General features: G+C 45.5%; 1 long non-coding RNA gene across 1 annotated transcript in view; it reads left to right on the top strand.

Moving 5' to 3' along the window:
• The window catches only part of LOC113937063, a 447938-nt gene extending 435912 nt beyond the window's left edge, over window positions 1-12026 (top strand). Inside the window, exon 8 of the long non-coding RNA XR_003524474.1 lies at window positions 11919-12026. This is a non-coding gene — a long non-coding RNA (uncharacterized LOC113937063). The remainder of the gene's footprint in view (window positions 1-11918) is intronic.
• The last annotated feature ends 329 nt before the right edge of the window (window positions 12027-12355 follow it).

The following is a 12355-nucleotide window of genomic DNA, read 5'->3' as shown; positions in this document are numbered from 1 at the left end:
TTCCATTTTTTTCTGGGACTCCTTGGTCCTCCTGGAAATCTGTGGGCCCAGCATTAGTGACTGCTCAACAAATATAATAGCGCTGGAGATTGTGTCTGCAGGAGAGGAACCGGAATGCTTGGCACAGGGAGGTGAGTGGATGGACTCCTGTGTGTGACAGGTCATCTTTATGGTCTAATTTCTAAATTCATGTCCAGTCAGGTGTGTGAGCTCCAGGCTCACCTATCCATCCACCTTTTTGACAAGTCACACCTCACAGACATTACGAAATGAATGTGTATCTGAGACAGGACACCTTACTCTCCACCCCCTGCTTTTTCTTATCACTTCTAATTCATAAATGTGCCTAGAATTTATCTACTTCTTTCCCACTGGTCCCAGCCACCATCATCTCTCATTTAGGTTACAGCAACAGTCTCCAGATTAACAATCTGTTTCCTTCCCAAACCTAACTCGTGTTCTATATGATAGCAAAGGTAACCTTTTTATTAAAACACACATCAGTGGGCGCCTGGGTGGCTCATTCGTTAAGTGTCTGCCTTCGGCTCAGGTCATGGTCCCAGGGTTCTGGGATCAAGCCCTACATCGGGCTCCCTGCTCAGCGGGAAGCCTGCTTCTCCCTCTCCCACTCCCCCTGTTTGTGTTCCCTCTCTCATTATGTCTCTCTCTCTCTGTCAAATAAGTAAAGAAAATCTTAAAAAAAAAAATAAATAAGACACACATCAGGTTATATTACTGCCGTGATGAAAACCTATCAATAACTTCTCAACAAGTTTAGCATAAAGTTCAAGCCCTTTCTGATGGTCTGGCCCCAGCCTGGCCCTTCACCCCAACCTCGTGCCTTCTCCCCCATGCATAGCATCTCGGGGTCTCATGCTGAGCTCTTGGCCACCTGAGGACCTCTTCCTTCCTTCCTGACGACCTTCTCTCTAGTAGTCCACAGCTCAGCCTCTTGTCTGTTTTCTTCATTTACACTTATTTATACTCCATTACACTAGAATTATTTTACTTATTTTCTTGTCTACCTATTCCTTTCTGTCTTTGCCTGAAAGTATGTAATGACTATGAGGAAAGGGACCGTGTTTGTGGTCCTGCTCTTATCAGCAGCACATAGAGGGAACCCAGTAAATGTTTGTGATGAATGAATGGATGACTAACGTGAAGCAGGCAAGACTGAGACAGAAAGACACACTACAGGCTCTGCAAAGGGAAAAGCCTGAGCTAAGACATGGGCAGAATCTATAAAATTATGAATCAAAAGGAAAATGCAGTCTGGTTGTCAAATCCCAGAACACTGGGCTGAGGAGGCGGCCTTTGACATTTCAGGGAGGTGATTTTAGAACAAAAAACTTGTGAGGCTCATTAATTAAGAGGTAATATATAAGGAGGATACATAAATGAATGGGAATGAATATCAAAAAGATTGGACAAATATGCAAATGACAGTGTCCTAGAAGGCCACCAAATGAGGGCTGGATGAGAGGAATCGTTATAGTTGAAGGCCAAGGGAGATCCGCCATCCATCCCCTTTTTGGAAGGTCATAGCTCTTGTCAGTCTGGGTTTAATTCAATATGAACAAAAGTAATCACCATGTTTTTGGTTTTGTTTTGTTTTAAACCAAGAACTGTACCTAGTGCTTTATCTTCACGACTCTATTTGGTGGACACTCTTGTGTTACTGGTGAGGGGGCAGAGGCTCAAGAGGCCAAGTAACTGGCTGTAGGTCACATTTGGTGAGGTGAAGGACTAGGGAATGAAAGTGATAGGGTATGGTTCCACAGCAAGTAGCAGGGACTAGCGTCACCACAGCTCTGTTCCTCCCTTCTTCCCTGACCCTAATGCATATTCGGCATCCTGAGCCCTAGGGAAAATGGCAAGACAGAGACATTTGCCTTTAGCATTTATTTCTCCATCTTTTACCCTTTTAGGAGGTCCCTACCCAGGCCGTCCCTGGCTAGAGTCCCTTTAGAAAGCAAGCAAGCTGATAAGTCATTAACACCTTAGCGTGAATTAGCTAATGACCCTACAGGGAAGCCACTGACCTTTGTGAGGTGAAACTATTTTACAGCGGCCTTCTCCTCCCCCTCAAATTCCAGACTCAGAGCTGCAACTCTTGGGTCCATGCTGGCTAATGAGCATGTGCGGGAAGAGGAGCTCAATAAAGATTGACTGATTTATTGATCGATGGGAGTGAGGCCGAGCTTAATCTTCCCTTGCAGCTGCTCCTTTCCTTCCATATCTCTGGAGAAGTGTGTTTGGCCCCACCCCACAGCCACATGCATTGCCCACCCCACTCTTTTGAACTGGGCCTTAATGGCAGTTTGGTGTGAAGTTAATCAGTGGCAGAGAAACATCTAGAGAGGAGGGGCTGAAACTGCAGCCCCAGTGCTGGGATCCTGGCAGGAATCTCCATATCACACAAGAGGAAGGCTGGCCAAGGGCTTCCCCACTGCCGGCGGGGGACAGGGGGAGCAACCTTAATCCCAGGAGAAGCAATAAGCCAGGGCAGCTCGGGGCTCCCTGATTCTGTGTATGAAGCTGCGAGGGAGCTGGGAAGGGCTCAGAGACCCTGGGATGGGACGAGGAAAAGTGATACTGGTGCTCCTGGCCCTCCTTGCATCCAGGGAGAGAAACCAGCATCGGCGGGGACGCTCAGCTGGTGGCTGGAGAGTGCCTGGCATCTGGTGTAGACCTGGGCCTTGTGGGTGCCTGCCCCTAGGTGCTGGGGGTGTGGCTGGGGCAAAGACAGCAGTGGCGGAGAGGTTGTCCGCAATCAGGAATGTTTGTCTTCAAGGCCCACGCTGCACATTTTACGTGTAGTTCTGGGAGCTGCACTCTGCAAAGGGGGCATAACAACCAGCACCTACACACAGTGTGGAGAGGGGGTTTCACACTCTGTCATATGAGCAATCATGGAAATAACCTCATCCTTGAGGCAAAGAGACCTGGAGGGCACTGGAGAACCAACTTCAAATACTGGTAAAGTTGTCACATCGAAGACTTATTCTCTCCCCAGGGGTTGGTACTCAGATCAATGAGCAGCAGGTGGAGAGAAGAGGGGCGGGTTTCTAAGCCAAAGTCATCTGCAAGTGAACTGGGCACTCCTGGGGGCATGGCAAGTGGCTCACTGTTGGAGGCATTCAAGAAGAGGCTGAGGGATTGGCATGAGCATTGTATAAGGTGCTCGAGCACCCAGGAAGAGATTAGGCTAGACCACTGAGGGCACCTGCAACTTTGAGGTGTAGGGTTCCAGGAAGTCAGGATGGTGGACGAGAGCATCCATAAAACTCTCTCCCTGTGCACAGGGGGCTGGGCACCGAGGCCTTGCCTGTTCCCTTTCAGGAAAAGACTGGCTTTGGAACTCAAAAATGACCTTTTGGCACTGGGGCTAAAGATGACTTCAGAGTTCATTTCCAAGTATCTCTAAAATCCAAAGCCTGGAAAGACAGAGACTTCTGAGAGGAATGTGCCTTTACCTAATATTTATCATGTTTATGGCCTGTGTGGCCGCATATGGCAGCCCCCCTTACAGGTACTTGGCATGTAGCCAGTTGCCATTGAGATGTGTACTATACATACAGATTTCAGAGATTTCATATGACAAAACGAATTTAAAGATATCTTATTTAATACTTTATACTGATGTTGTTTTGTAATGATAATATTTGCATATGTAAAATTAAGTTTACCTGTTTCTTTTCCTTTTTTAAAAAAGTAAACTACTAGAGAATTTAGAATTATGTATGTGGCTCACATAATATATCTATTGGACAGTATTGCTCTAAACCCAGGCTAAGTATTTCTTTCTTTCTTTTTTTTTAGATTTTATTTAAATTCAAGTCAGTTAACATATAGTGTATTATCAGTTTCAGGAGTAGAATTTAGTGATTCATCAGTTGCATATAACACCCAGTGTTCATTACATCACGTGCCCTCCTTCATGCCCATCACCCAATCACCCAATCCCCCCACCCACTCTCCCCTCCAGCAACCCTCAGTTTGTTCTTTATAGTTAAGAGTCTCTTATGGTTTGCCTCTCTCTGTTTTTTTTTCTTATTTTATTTTTCCTTTCCTTCCCCTACATTTATCTGTTTTGTTTCTTAAATTCCACATATGAGTGAAATCACATGATATTTGTCTTTCTCTGACTGACTTATTTCGCTTAGCACAATACCTTCTAGTTCCCCCCACATCATTGAAAATGGTAAGATTTCATTCTTTTTGATGGCTGAGTAATATTCCATTGTATGTACATACCACATCTTCTTTATCTATTCATCTGTCGTTGGACATCTGGGCTCTTTCCATGTTTCAGCTATTGTGGACATTGCTGCTATAAACATTGGGGTGCAGGTGCCCCTTCGAATCACTATGTTTGTATTCTTTGAATAAATACCAAGTAGTACAATTGCTGGATCACAGGCCAGCAATTTTTAACTTTTTGAGGAACCTCCATACTGTTTTCCAGAGTGGCTGCACCAGCTTGCATTCCCACCAACAGTGTAAGAGGGTTCCCCTTTCTCTGCATCCTCGCCAACATCTGTTGTTTCCTAAGTTGTTAATTTTAGCCATTCTGACAGGTGTGAGGTGGTATCTCATTGTGTTTTTTTTGTTGATTTTTTTTGCTGTTTTTTGTTTTTTTTTTAGCAAGGATGTACCACAATTTATTCAACTAATTACTCTTACTATTTGTATTTCCCTGAAGCTGACTAATGTTGAGCATTTTTTCATGTGTCTGTTAGCCATTTGTATGTCTTCTTTGGAGACATGTCTGTTCATGTCTTCTGCCTATTTCTTGACTGGGTTTTTTGTTTTTTGGGTGTTGAATTTGTTAAGGTCTTTCTAGATTTTGGATCAGACTAAGTATTTCTGTTCATTATCTTATTTTATCCTCATAACTATTCCATGAGGCAGGTAGTGTTATCACCCCCATTTTATTCATGAAGACACTAGAATTAGGGAAATTGAATATCTTGTCCAAGGCCACATAGCTAATAATCGGCTGACTCAGGACTTGAACCTGAGTCCCCCAGACTCTCTGACCACACTCTCCCATTATTTCATGCAGCTATATTGACATCCTCTTTAGGGGATTGCTGCTTGTTGTAGAACACTGAAGGAAGAAGGATCATGAGAAACTACTGTGGACATGCTGACAGCAGCTAAACTACAAAATTAAAAATGCAACAAGGCCTCTGAAATATGTGCCATAGGGACAGGAACGGACAGTGAATCTGGCTCTAGGTTTGACCACAAAATCCTTGCCCTCAGAAAAGGGAAGCTATCAACCCAGAACTTTGGAAATGAACATCACTCAGGGAATTTTAAAGTTTCTGAGATGTGTGGAACCTGCTTAAGATTCTCTGTCTTTCCCTCTGCCCCTCCCCTGGCTCATGCATGTGCTCTCTCTCTCTCTAAAAATAAAATAAAACAAAACAAAATAAAATAAAATGAACATTTTCTGCAGGCTTATTTGGTAGGACTGCTGATGGAGCAGGTGGGGAAGGACAATTAGGAGGTGTCTTGGGGAGAATTGAAACAGCCCCTTCACTTCTGGCTTAACAAAACTCTCATAAATGACCATACTGTATTTGGAACCTGACGCAAGAAGGCACTTTCTTTTCTTTTTTCTCAAATTAGTGTCGTAAGGGAAATTTGGAAGGAGTTCTTCACATTTCTCAATACACAAAAAGACCTCTCTCCCTATGCTGCCCCAGTGCCTCCCTCGAAGAGAGACTGTTGCTTCCCCTGGCCTTGTAGGCTGGGGGCATCTCCAGGCCAGGCTGTGGTGGGCTGAGGTCTGTGTGTTGGGGGGCCTCCAGGGCTGTGCCTCAGGAAGTTTTCTCTGTGGGGATCCACCCTTCACTCACACTTAGGAAAACAGAAGGTGGCCCGAGGCTGTGGAGGGCGGGGAAATCAATGACAGGCATTCTGCTGCTCTGAGTTAAGTAAATAAGTCCAACCCCCCTGCCGCCACCACCACCACCAAATAACATTCAGCTGAGAAGATTCATGAGACATGAGGTAAATGGCCTGTATAAATATCTCGCTGAGGGGAGAAAGGAGCCATGGTAATGATTTTACCTGCCCAAAGGGAAGAGGAACCAGAGTTGGAAGGAGAGTGATTGACTTATAATTACCCTGACTGGGGACCCTGGGGTTGTGACCACAGAAAATTACTCAAGTTTTCCAGAGCCTTAGGGCAGCAACAAAACCCCCAATACCCAAGGCTCCAAAGCAAGTTGACTGTGGTCACCTCTGGGTCTCTCAGGAAGCAGTGGGGCACGTGGAGGGGGCAGTGGGAGGCCGGCTGGTTCAGGAGATTCAGGGCAAGGCTGCAGTTAGAGCTGTTTCAAGGACCTCACCACCCAGGACCATGGAAGGGGGTGGGAGGGAGGCCAGGGATGAGTCCAAAAGGGAAAAGTTTCCATGCACAAACCATAAAGAAAATTTGAGGATCCCATCCTCCCAGCTTTAAGGACTCTGGAATGGCGTGGTGGGGCCCAGCAGAAAGGACAGATGAATGACTCAGTTCAGACCATAGTTCCTTCAGCTCTGCATTCTGGGTCTGGGGGAGACATCCAAGAGTGACTTGAGGGAATGCAGATGTTCTTCTTAATGGCCTCAGAAGGTTGGGGCTGCACCTGCAGACTGACCCTCCCAGACCTGGCTGTCGGGAATTTTTCCACCCCTTTGGAACTCACTTTTTACTTCTAGTGAGTTTCTACCGGTAGCATTGTTAGCAGTAAATGGTGTGACCAATTAGTGGTCAGAGCAGGGTGAGGTAGGTCAAGAACAGCATCTTTTGGCCAAAGGCTATGGACCTCGGTGTCTGCTTTAATCTGCAGTTCTGTTTTGGGGCCCTGGGGAAAACAGGGCTGGTGGGCCTCTGAAGAGAGTCCCCAGTTCCCATTAGCCCCAGAAAGTCCATCAAAATTTTTACCAGAGTCCTAAAAAGAAGGTAAATTAATAAGCTTGAGTTTTTTCTCTGTGTATTTTCCCAGCCCACATAGTAAGTCTGCTTTGCAGTGATGCTTTTCCAAGGACCATTCACTGTAGTCCCTCTGAAATACACAAACAGTTGCAAGAGAGACTTTACTGCACCAACTGCCTTGAAGGTCCCATTTCCCTCAGTCTTCCCTCCACAGCATCACCAGGGAAACGTCCACTGAGCTATGCCAATGCAGCCCGAACAATACACAAGTCACCCTTTTCTAACAAGGGGAGCACATTATTTTAGGCTGCCTGGGGGAGTCTTCTGGAGTTCCAGACAGAGGCTGAGCAAAGCTTGTCATTTGACAACGGCTCCAACAAAAGCATCAAAATGAGAGCAATGATTTCAAAGCCCAATGTGAGATGGCCAAATGGCATCCAGAATCAAAGAGGCCTTAACAGTGAAAACTCGGTCAGCATCTCCCCCACCGCCCCACCCCTTCCTCAGAAGTATAGAAAGTAAACTCTCCCCGCCCCCCCCCCCCCCCCCCCCCCCGCCCCGGATCCAGCTCTGCCACACAGTGTTAGCGAGCAAAGTGCAGAGCAGGTCACAGTATTTCTAATTCAGATTAATGACCCCATTCAGCCCTGTCTCCTTAGCAGGAAATTAGAAAGTGTAGGAAGGAGCAAATAGTGATTCATAATGCGTGACTCTGGGTATTGGCAGTTGTGCTCGTTAAAAGCTAAGATATTGTTTTGATATAAAATAATTGAGTCTGACTTGTTTATGGGATCAAGCGTCCTCCATAATGCCAGATCCCTCTTGCAAAGCCAGCTGGTTCCATACCCATGTGTTCTCGAAGGACTGGAGAACTGCTCTTTGCCCGGTTTGTGCTTGCGGCAGCTTTGTGGGAAATAGCACTTTAGGGTAATGGGCTGGTGGGGTGGTGTACCTCTCCTACACTCTGCTTTTCATTCTGTCTCTTCTTCCTCCCCTGGGCCAGCTCTCCCCACTATGACCTAGTCCTGGCCTTTCATGCTCCTCCTCCTCTACTTCTTCAGGGACCTTCTTTCATTGGGGGGCTTCGTTTGTCACCTGTTTGCATACAGAGTCATGACCGTTTTTTCCAAACATTTTCCCCCTCCTCCCCAACACGCGTTCACTTCCATTTGATTCACATAGACTCGTGTATAAGAACAGACCCCACGTCGTCCCGTGTAAACTCCATTCCTTCTCTACGATCCCCTGGATAGCCATGCATATCTGTTCTTTCCCTCTTGTGTCTCCATGTCTTGTCTGTCACCAAAAGCTCTTCCTTCCTCTTTGGATTCAGCCCTTTTCTTCCATTTCCACACTCAGTATGCAAGCTAGGTTCAGAGGAAGAAATGATTTCTTTGAATGACAATCGTGCAGAGCTCAGTCCCTGGGCGTGCCCAATAAACCTTACCCTGGGAGAATGCATTCTTTGTTTTTGTGCTCCAGGGATGTGTCCACACTCAGCTCGCACACCAAAGTAGTACGGATGAGAACTGAGAAAAGTTGGATGAGCTTTAGAAATAAGTGCAACTGAGAAGTCATTTCCAAACCTGGATGTGTATTGGATTCTCCTGGGGAGCATTTTAAAAAATGCTGATTCCTATTAAATCTGAATTTCATCTCCTACCACTCCCTCTCTTGCACAACCCCCTTCTGCCACCCATCTCCTTAGTTCTCCTTGAATACACTGAGCACATTTCTGCCTCAGGGCCTTTGTATTTGCCCATTCCCCTTTGGAACTCTCTTCACCTATACATCCACACTGGCTTGTTCTCTGCCCTGATGGATACTATCTCCTCAGAGAGGTGAACACCCCACTAAAATAGCATCCCTCCATCTGCCCACTTTTTTGGTCTTTCTTTGGATCCCCGGTCACATTATATATTTGTTATTTCTGGTTGGCTGTCACTTCTAGATAGTGAGTTCTATGAGGGCAGAGATTTTTTTTCTTCTTAGGTTACAGCTTTATCTTCAGAACAAAAAAGAAGCTTCGGGGCGCCTGGGTGGCTCAGTTGGTTGGGCGTCTGCCTTGGCTCAGGTCATGATCCCAGGGTCCTGGAATGGAGCCTCTCAACTGTGCTCCCTGCTCAGTCTCCTTCTCTGCCTGCAGCTCCGCCTGCTTGTACTCTCTGTCTCTGTCAAATAAATAAATAAAATCTTTTAAATTAAAAAAAAAGGAGCTTCCCATATAGTAGACACTCCAGCAATGTCTGCTGAATCAGTGAATAAAAGATGACTCAGAGAAGCTGAGTTAATCCAGGAAGCCTTGTCCTAAAACAGTGGTTCTTTTTTTTTTTAATTTTATTTATGTATTTATTTATTTATTTATTTATTTGACAGAGAGAGACACAGCGAGAGAGGGAACACAAGCAGGGGGAGTGGGAGAGGGAGAAGCAGGCTTCCTTCTGAGCAGGGAGCCCGATGAGGGGCTCGATCCCAGGATCCTGCGATCATGACCTGAGCCGAAGGCAGACACTTAACGACTGAGCCACCCAGGCGCCCTAAAACAGTGGTTCTTAAAGTATGGTCTCAGGACCAGCAGCTTCAGCATCACTTGATAAATTATTAGTAGTGCAAATTCTTGGGCTTCCCACCAGTCCTGCTAAATCACAAACTGGGAGGTGGCCATGTGTGTTTCAACTGGTCCTTGGGGTGACTGTCATGCTACCTAAAGCTTGCGAACCACTGCGCCGAGACACTGTTTTGGTACCACGTTCTGTTTGGCACGGACTACTAATTATCAAGGCAAAAGTGAATCTTGTGGCCCTCATATCTGACATTTACACTAATCTTAGACTCTTCCGTAATTGTTTCAGGCGCACTGGATCAGGAAGCTGGCTTGTCGTGTGGTCCTCAAGCATCCAGGAAGAGCTCAGTACATATTTGTCGGCTGGTTACTTTTGCAATATTCCTTTGATATGCATTTTTTGGCTCTAAATGACATAAGGAAAAAGAAGGTTTATATTATTCTACTTAGTGTTAGGACAGTATATATCTTATTAGAATATAGAAAAGACATTACTTAAAAATACTTGTAGGTTGGTTTTGACTCATTGTTTTATTACTTCTTAAGAAAGTATTAAAGTAGTTAGGAATATGGGCTTAGGAGTCAGATTTGGTCTGGATCAGGCTTTAATTTGGTAAAATGGGCACCAATCCCTGCCTTGAAAAATTAATAGTGCCGACACACAGTGGGTACTCAAAGTAGTTATTAATAATGATAATTGGCATTTTAAACATGTAATATGTGATGTTTATTATGCTGGTGTGTGTGTGTGTGCGTGTGTGATTCTATTCAGGCAGAAAGAGGACAGCGGAAAGTATATTTTAGAACAGTGGTTCTCACAAAGTGGTCCTAAGACCACCGGCAGCAGCACAGCCTGGAAATTGTTAGAAATGCGTGTTTCTGGGCCTCACCCAGATCTACTGAAACAACTCACAGTGGGCCTGTTGCTGTTTTAATAAGCCCTCTAATGACTCATGCATGCTCGTCTTTGGGAAGCCTCCTCTAAAATCACACACACACACACACACACACACACACACACACACACACACACGCGCGCGCGCGCGCGCGCACACACACCCTCTATGTGTGGTGCCTCTTTTGGGAAATAATCTAATAACAGCTGGAAGGAGCAGGGTAGTCAACGACTAGAGAGTTTCTGCGGAGGGACAAGTCAATAGAATCTGAGTCATCTGAATTTGGAAGAGAGACCCAGTTCCTGGTTTCTGTATCCAACGCATTCTGTGGACCAGCTTTCTGACAGGTCTTTGAAAAATGAGGCCCCCAGTAACAGCCCTCTCTCCCTCAAATGTTTCCCTGGCTGCAGCAATTAAAGGGCTGAGCAGGAAACTGGACCTGATGTCCTGTTAACCCTTCGTCAGCTAAAGCCCAGAGGCAATCTGTCTCACTGCAGAGATTTCTTCTCATCTGCTCTCCCTCCCACCGCACCACAAAGGGAGAGGCTCCTAAACCATCTCCTGGTTGAGGTTTTTCCAGTTTTGAGCTTCGTTCCCGTGTCTGTGTGATTGAAACAGCCAGGTCAGAGAGCAACAGAGGGGAAAGGTCATTACAAACATAACAATAAAAAAATAAATTCTCCCGATGACACTCTCCTTTCTCATCAGCCTCCAAGCATTTCTTAATGAGCTCGGCTCAGCCCCCTACGAGCCTGATGGTCTTCAGTCAGAGCTGAGCCTTGCTGGAAATGATCAGAACGGAGTCGATGGGGCCGGCTGTCTGAACACTTTTGTCCTGGTGTCCTGAAGGTCGGGTCTTCGCCCCAGGCCAAGTCCTCCCTCTTACCACTTAATGACAGTATCAGACAGACACGTGGCCTTCAGGGCCAGGCAGGACTTCCTGGTGACTGACAGTGGTGTGTCTTTCCCTTTGTCTTTTGTGGACATCCATTTTCTTATTGTCCGCACAGGCTTGATAGATTTTCTCTGGAAATTTTGAATTCTAGACCGGCGGCTCTCCCACCGTCTCCCGAGGGATTTCTCAGCCAATCTGAATGTGAATTTAAGCAAAATGTAATTTGGATCATCACCTTATTTAAGCCACATCTGTTAGAACCCGGTTACTCTTTATTAAGGAAAGATGATCCCGCCTTCCTGTTTCTCCGTTTCTGAAGATGAGAAGAGTTTTGATTTTGGCAAACAGAATAGGAACCATCCAAAAATATCCAAGTGAATGCCTCTTCAGTGATGAGAATCCCTTGTACTCACCCGAAGCTGATTTTTGTGAGGTCTTTATTGTTGTCAGCATAGGGCTTTGCTCGCCAAATGCCCAACACCATTTTCGGATTCGATATTATTTTCAAATGTGAGTTTTAGTCACATAAAGCATAAAAACTGGAATGGAGATATAAGAGGTGGAGATATCTGATTTTATAGTAAAATGAGGATTTATTAATCAAATTGGATTTCTACTCTATTGATGCAGATGATAGAAGAAAGAATTGGACTCCTGCTTTTGAATGAAAATATGTATATAAGCCAGCCAATATGGACCCACTCCTGTCACATAAGGGCTCAATGAATATGACTTCTCTTCTCTCCCTCTCAGGTGAGTGATGTGCCTTCCACATGCCAAGAGACAACTGTGCTAAAGAGTGGGCAGGAATCAAAACTGTAGTCAGGGATTTCCCACCTTGGCCTGTGGGCATCTCCCGGCAGAGTGGGCTGGCAGGGTTGGGGGAGGGGTGGCGGGAAGGTTAGCAGAGTATCTGCAAAAGCTCTTAAATCCATACGTGCACTGTGCATTGCATATAGATGGCTTAAACACTATCTTTTACACAGAGTTCTTATTCTTTCTCAAATATCCATATATACCCTATTACAGTAAATAAACCACATATTTATCTACAATCATACAAAATG

The sequence above is a fragment of the Zalophus californianus genome, chromosome 8, assembly GCF_009762305.2.
Source record: "Zalophus californianus isolate mZalCal1 chromosome 8, mZalCal1.pri.v2, whole genome shotgun sequence".
NCBI classification, from domain to species: Eukaryota; Metazoa; Chordata; class Mammalia; order Carnivora; family Otariidae; genus Zalophus; species Zalophus californianus.
Note: the sequence above shows the minus strand (reverse complement) of the source record. Positions and strands in the feature narration are given on the sequence as shown.